Here is an 8,057-nt window from a genome sequence, read left to right as displayed (position 1 = left end):
CGAGAGAGAGAGAGAGAAAGGGAGTGAGAGAGAGAGAGAGAGAGAGAGAGAGAAAGAAAGGGAGAGAGAGAGAGAGAGAGATAGATAGAGAGAGAGAAAGGGAGCGAGAGAAATCGAGAGAGCTTTTGTGATGTGTGATCTCACCTCCTTCAGTGCTACGACTCCCACCAGTTTCCCAATGCTGGTAACATAGGCATGACTGAGACCCAGCAAGGAGAACAGAGTGTGGGTCTGTCAGAGAGAGAGGGGGAGGCATATTTGTCAATATCCTACAGCATGTAGTGTTTAAAATGGCTTAAAGTGGCTACATAAGAGCACAAGGTGCTAGCTACAGTTGATACCTTGTGTAGGGAGGTTCTCTCCACCAGCTGAAAGGGGGTGGGATCAATCCGTATCTCCTCCATACTGATTGGCTTATCCAACTCTTCTTCTTCCCAGGCTTTGATCTGCATTAGTCAATCAGAGAGCAGAGAAGGTGATTGACAATATAAAGAGGGAGTAATAATTTATGATATTTGATTCTACTCGTGGAATCCTTTTAGTGCTAGAGGAAGTGCCCAGGTCAGGGTGTAGAGGTCAGGGATCAGGGATCAAGGGTTAGGGGTTAAAGGTTGATCAGGGTCAGTGAGACACATTACCTCTTCTGTGGACATGGTGTCAGTGAGTGGAGGAGGGGTGGATTCCTGGAGAGAGGAAGAGATAGAGAAAGAGAGAGAGAGAAAGCGATAGAAAGAAAGAGAGAGAAAGAAAAGAGGGAGTGTGAGAGAGAGGGGGTGGTGGTTCAGAGATTTGAGTTATTTTCTCCCTCCAGGTTTACAAAGGGTCAGATCAGATGCCCCCTTGTGGTGCTATTTCTCCATCACACAGAATGACTAACTTGCTCATTACATATCATATCATACATTATAGCAAGGTCATGCCATTGACGTGAGCGTGTGTCCCCTACTGGACAGAATGGGATATTTCTCCTCTTTGAGCTACCAGACGAATTTAGCTACCAGAGGAAAGCTTGATGTTGATGTTGGCCTTAACCTCAGATCCAGGATCAGGTTGCCCTAGCCCCAATCCAAACCTCAACCATTATGGGAATGAAAAACATCTTCTAATATATCTGACCCCCTATCAGTGGTTACAGCCAACCTCTATCTTGATATGGGATGATACCTGAGCTTCAGCCTGGCTGGTTGAGGAAGAGGAGAAGAGGCACTGAAATATTCCCCTCACAGACTGGATGGAACGCTTCCCTGAAAGACAGGACAGGACAGACATTTAGAAGTGAGTAAATTGGGTAAACATTCTCACTCCAACACATTCAACACTTTTCTACAGAAGGTGCTGGTTAATTGTTGTAAACAAACTCCATGAGCAAACGATAGAACAGCAGGTCTAATATTGATTCTGCTGTATTGATTGCTTATAAACATTTGAAGCGCTAACAGCAAACCAATAAGCCAACTAGCATATGTACACATAGATGTTTTATTGTAGATACAGTATCTGGTTGTAGAATAGTGGCCTAAGAGAACACACTTAATGTGTTGTGAAAAGTCTTATGAAATGTAACGTAATATTTGAAATTGTATATAACTGCCTTAATGTTGCTGGACCCCAAGAAGAGTAGCTGCTTCTTGGCAGCAGCTAATGGGGATCCATAATAAATACAAATACAAACATGGATGCACTGGTAACAAAATAGCAATAGTGGGTACATCCCAATTCTATGTCATATTCTGATATTTTGTGTGATTCATGTCACCTGAGCCGGTGTGATTGGTGGAGGGCTCTTGTGGTTTGGGGGATGGGAGTGGCCTATTCTGCTCATCTTGTACAGGAGAGGTCTGGAGAACAGACAAAAGGGCTAATCAGGTTGATAACCAAGTATTACATGATGTTGTGGATAATTATAATGCATTATAAATGTGATTATAAAGGCATTATAAGTATACTGACATTTATTCCTTTAATAAGTATAATAAATATGATGCTATCGTTCAATCATTCCATCTATCATCCATCGTGTCACCTCTCCTCCCTCCTCGTCTACTAAAGGGAAGGACTCCCAGCCCTGACCCGGTGACCCCTGACCCCTCTCAAAGATACGCCTCTCGGCTGAAAGCCACCAATCAGAGATGGCCTGCAGCTCTGTCCTCTCGATAGACCTCAATAGGATCATAGACTCTGAGGAAAGACAGGGGGAACAGGGAGAGAGAGAGAGAAAGAGAGAGAGAGTAGAGAGAAGAGTAAGAGAGAGAGAGTAGAGAGAGAGACCGAGAGAGAGAGTAGAGAGAGAGACCGAGAGAGACCGAGAGAGAGAGAGAGAGAGAGAGAGAGAGAGATAGAGAGAAGAGAGAAGAGAGAGGATCCAGATCTCAGGGAATTAGACCAAAGTTCTCAATTGGTACAAAATATATAGAGTACTGCACACACTACAATTACTTAGGTTTAAAAATAAGCTCAACTGGACACCTTAATGAGGCAGTGAATGAACTGAGAGAGAAAGCACGCAGGGCATTCTACGCCATTAAAAAGCAAATTCAAATTGAAATACCTATTAAAATTTGGCTAAACCTAATTGAATATGTCATTGAACCAATTGCACTTTATGGCAGCGAGGTGTGGGGTCCACTTGCAAAACAAGATTTCATAAAATGGGACAAACACCCCATTGAAACCCTGCATGCAGAGTTATGTAAGATTCTCCTACATGCCCAGAGGAAAACTACAAACAATGCATGCAGGGCAGACTTAGGCAAATATCCACTAATAATAAAAACTGAAAAAAGAGCAATTCAGTTTTGGAAATATCTAAAATACAGTGACCCCCTCTCATATCTGTCAGAGCTGCTAGCAACACAAAGCAAAATGCAGTGCTATCTGGCCCTAAATCGACAGTACACCGTGGCTAAATATTTGACCATGGTTACTGATCAAAACTTTAGAAAAACCTTGACAAAGTACAGGCTCAGTGAGCACAGCCTTGCCATTGAGAAGGGTAGACACAGGAAAACCTGGCTCCCTGTAGAGGAAAGGCTGTGCAACCACTGCACAATAGCAGAACCTGAGACGGAGCTGCATTTCCTGACAAAATGTCAACAATTAGAGAGTGTCATTTCCCCAAATTTGAAACTCTTGGACAGTGTCTGACAGACCAATCAACCTGCACATGTACTTTACTGTATGTTTATTGTTATTGCTCAATGTATGGTTATTTTGACACTTAGTTATTGTTGTTACTGTTGTACCGTTGACAATTTTGATTCTCATTTTTATATTGTAAATAAGCTTTGGCAATATGTACATTGTTACGTCATGCCAATAAAGCAAATTGAATTGAATTGAATTGAGAGAGGTAGAGAGAGAGAGAGAGAGAGACAGAGACAGAGACAGAGCGACAGAGAGACAGAGATCATTCATTTATGACCCCTCTTCACAGGTGGTAGAGAGTGAATTGCATGCAGTCATCTCAATCAATCAATCACATGTATTTATAATGCCCTTTTTACATCAGCAGATGTCACATATTGCTTATACAGAAACTCAGCCTAAAACCCAAAGAGCAAGCAATGCAGATGTAGAAGCACGGTGGCTAGCAAAAACTCCCTAGAAAGGAATGAACCTAGGAAGAAACCTAGAGAGGAACCAGGCTCTGAGGTGGTGGCCAGTCCTCCTCTGGCTGTGCCGGTGGAGATCAAAAGAGTACATGGCCATTAAGGCTAGATTGTTCTTCAAGATATTCAAATGTTCATAGATGACCAGCAGGGTTAAATGATAATCACAGTGGTTCTAGGTTATGACAGTGGTTCTAGGTTATACATCTCTGCATGAGCGGCTATACAGTGGTGTTGAAAGATTAATTGATCCGTATCACCTTAAAACCGCACTACAAAACATTATAGTTAACAGGGTTGCTTACTTCAGCCTGTAGGCAATACATGGATGTATTAAAGGTTATTCTATAAGTCCTGAACATAAACTCTTATCAAATCAAATTTATTTATATAGCCCTTCTTACATCAGCTGATATCTCAAAGTGCTGTACAGAAACCCAGCCTAAAACTCCAAACAGCAAGCAATGCAGGTGTAGAAGCACGGTGGCTAGGAAAAACTCCGCAGGAAGAAACCTTTGTTTATAAAAACCTTTGCTTATAAGCTCAATAATGCTCTCTGACCTCTCCATCCATTTACTGGGTGAATCCAGGAGGAAAAGTCAGGGTGGCGATGACAAACGTCACTGCACCTGGGTAGATTAACCGACTAAACACACACACGCATGCGCACAAACACAAAGATACACACACAACACACACACACACTATTATTAAACCACTGGGATACTCAACCGTTATAACAAACCACAATGCCATTACTTAAATGTGAAGCATTTTAGGGTAATAACGTAAATTGGCAGGAATCTCATCCTAGTTCATTGTCTGGCTGTCAGGCTGTTGAGTTCTTGGCAGGACACCTCTACTGCTCTGCCCTTCCTAATGTGTGAGCTCAATGTACCTTGACTGGTGAGTCAATGGCTAAGTGAATGTGTCTAACTGAGTGAATGGCTGGCTGTTAAGCCCTGCGTGTCTGGGTCAATGTCCTGTAACAGATTACTTTGTAAGAAGAGGCTACCCAAATGAAACTCATCTGGAATGGAATGTGGAAAAGTGTCAGGGATCTGGGTAATAGTGTCTGCTAAGCATTACAATTGTGAAGACATTTGAGTGAGTGTAACAGTGTGTGTTTACTGTGTGTATGTACTGTGTGTGTGTACTATATGTGTGTACTGTGTGCTTGTGTGTATGTATGCGAGTGAGTGTGTGCGTGCGTGATGTCTCACTGCTTGGTCAGAAAGCGTGTGAGAGCCGCCTGTCTCCTCATCACTAGAACCACCTGTCTGTTCAGGTAGACAAAGAAGGCCCCCAGAAACCCACAGGAGATTCTACAACAGACAGACAGGGAGTCAGGAACCCACAGGAGATTCTACAACAGACAGACAGGGAGTCAGGAACCCACAGGAGACAGGGAGTCAGGAACCCACAGGAGATTCTACAACAGACAGGGGACAGGGAGTCAGGAACCCACAGGAGACAGGGAGTCAGGAACCCACAGGAGATTCTACAACAGACAGGGGACAGGGAGTCAGGAACCCACAGGAGACAGGGAGTCAGGAACCCACAGGAAACAGGGAGTTAGGAACCCACAGGATATCCTACAACAGACAGACAGGAAACAGGGAGTCAGGAACCCACAGGATATCCTACAACACACAGACAGGGGACAGAGAGTCAGGAACCCACAGGATATCCTACAACACACAGACAGATGGGGCCACAGTGTCTCCTGACCGCTCCTGTCTCAGCCTCCAGTATTTATGCTGCAGTAGTTTATGTGTCGGGGGGCTAGGGTCAGTTGGTTATACCTGGAGTACTTCTCCTGTCTTATCCAGTGTCCTGTGTGAATTTAAGTATGCTCTCTCTAATTCTCTCGTTCTCTCTTTCTTTCTCTCTCTCTGAGAACCTGAGCCCTAGGATCATACGTCACGGCAAACCGGGCATGATGACTCCTTGCTGTCCCCAGTCCACCTGGCCTTGCTGCTGTTCCAGTTTCAACTGCTCTGCCTGCGGTTATGGAACCCCTACCTGTTCCAGACCTGCTGCTTTCAACTCTTAATGATCTGCTATGAAAAGCCAACTGACTTTTATTCCTGATTATTATTTGACCATGCTTGTCATTTATGAACATTTTGAAAATCTTGGCTCACTCTAATTCTCTCCTTCTCTCTTTCTTTCTCTCTCTCGGAGGACCTGAGCCCTAGGATCATACGTCAGGACTACCGGGCATGATGACTCCTTGCTGTCCCCAGTCCGCCTGGCCTTGCTGCTATTCCAGTTTCAACTGTTCTGCCTGCGGTTACGGAACCCCTACCTGTCCCAGACCTGCTGTTTTCAACTCTTAATGATCGGCTATGAAAAGCCAACTGACATTTATTCCTGATTATTATCTGACCATGCTTGTCATTTATGAACATTTTGAAAATCTTGGCTCTCTCTAATTTTCTCCTTCTCTCTTTCTTTCTCTCTCTCTCGGAGGACCTGAGCCCTAGGACCATACGTCAGGACTACCGGGCATGATAACTCCTTGCTGTCCCCAGTCCACCTGGCCTTGCTGCTATTCCAGTTTCAACTGTTCTGCCTGCGGTTATGGAACCGCCACCTGTCCCAGACCTGCTGTTTTCAACTCTTAATGATCGGCTATGAAAAGCCAACTGAAAATTATTCATGATTATTATTTGACCATGCTTGTCACTTATGAACATTTTGAACATCTTGGCATAGTTCTGTTATAATCTCCACCCGGCACAGCCAGAAGAGGACTGGCCACCCCTCATAGCCTGGTTCCTCTCTAGGTTTCTTCCTAGGTGTTGGCCTTTCTAGGGAGTTTTTCCTAGCCACCGTGCTTCTACACCTGCATTGCTTGCTGTTTGGGGTTTTAGGCTGGGTTTCTGTACAGCACTTCGAGATATTAGCTGATGTACGAAGGGCTATATAAAATAAACTTGATTGATTGATTGACAGGGGACAGAGAGTCAGGAACCCACAGGATATCCTACAACACACAGACAGGGGACAGAGAGTCAGGAACCCACAGGAGATTCTACAACAGGGAGTCAGGAAGACACACACACACAAACCCATTGATCCCCACACCATCACAAAGTGGGTGCAGTTCAGTTGAAGACTGTTGGGTCAAAAAGGGGTGTGTAGAATGTTTACTAAGCACCCTCACCCAATGATAGCGAAGGCTGGGAGCTCCTGCAGGTCAAAGGGAAAATCCATTCGGAAGTTGGTCCGGAAAAGAGCTGTAATGGTGACTGTGACAGGGATTGCGAGAGAGTGAAAGCTGATCCTATTCTAAAACACCTGGCATGAATAAACATATGACATCACCATGAGAGAAAAGGTGTACAGTGGGATTCAGTTGTTTTGCTTTCCAGCATCTATGTTCCACACAGACAGCACCCTGAATATGAAGGCACTGAAGGTGGCAGCGAAATACCCTCACAGCAAAGTAGGTAGACGTGACCTCAATACTGAACAGCACCCCTGGAAAGGAGAGAAGACGAGGGGAAGGACGAGAGAGAGAGAGGGAGGGAGGAATGGATGGATGGAGATAGATTTGAGTTTAAGTGAGCAGAATTTGTATTTTTTTATTTTTTTTATTTCACCTTTATTTAACCAGGTAGGCTAGTTGAGAACAAGTTCTCATTTACAACTGCGACCTGGCCAAGATAAAGCATAGCAGTGTGAACAGACAACACAGAGTTACACATGAGCACACACACATACACACAGAATAACTAAATACTCAGCATGAGAGCAAAATAAACATCAGAGTGAATCAGAGACATGACTGTAGGCAAGATGAATGGAGATGATAAAATACAATATTTGAAGATATTTGAAGAGTAGAGACAAGCTTTAATGATTTTAGTGTTTCCATTCTATGCTGAGGCTATCTGGGCACTGTAGATTACTGTTACAGGAAGGGGAGAGCAGTGGGGGGTTAGAGGGACAGAGAGGGATGTAGAGAGAGATAGAGGGGGTTAGAGGAAGAGAGAGAGAGAGGGGGATGTAGAGAGAGATAGAGGGGGTTAGAGGAAGAGAGAGAGAGGGGGGGTGTAGAGAGAGATAGACGGGGTTAGAGGGAGAGAGAGAGAGGGGGATGTATAGAGAGATAGAGGGGGTTAGAGGGAGAGAGAGAGGGGGATGTATAGAGAGATAGAGGGGGTTAGAGGAAGAGAGAGAGGGGGATGTAGAGAGAGATAGAGGGGGTTAGAGGGAGAGAGAGAGGGGGATGTAGAGTGAGATAGAGGGGGTTAGAGGGAGAGAGAGAGAGAGGGGGATGTAGAGAGAGATAAAGGGGGTTAGAGGGAGAGAGAGAGAGGGGGATATAGAGAGAGATAGAGGGGGTTAGAGGGAGAGAGAGAGAGAGGGGATGTAGAGAGAGATAGAGGGGGTTAGAAGGAGAGAGAGGGATGTAGAGAGAGATAGAGAGGGTTAGAG

At 44.6% G+C, this 8,057-nt stretch overlaps 1 long non-coding RNA gene across 1 annotated transcript; it reads left to right on the top strand.

Annotated features, from left to right (window-relative positions):
- The first annotated feature begins 618 nt into the window (after positions 1-618).
- On the top strand, positions 619-6,429 carry LOC129838055 (uncharacterized). The gene is made up of 2 exons (XR_008756820.1): positions 619-1,275; positions 5,796-6,429. It is a non-coding gene; the product is annotated as an uncharacterized LOC129838055 (long non-coding RNA).
- Positions 6,430-8,057: the final 1,628 nt, after the last annotated feature.

The sequence above is a fragment of the Salvelinus fontinalis genome, chromosome 38 (genome assembly GCF_029448725.1).
Source record: "Salvelinus fontinalis isolate EN_2023a chromosome 38, ASM2944872v1, whole genome shotgun sequence".
NCBI lineage: Eukaryota > Metazoa > Chordata > Actinopteri > Salmoniformes > Salmonidae > Salvelinus > Salvelinus fontinalis.
This window is presented reverse-complemented; position numbering and strand designations above follow the sequence as displayed.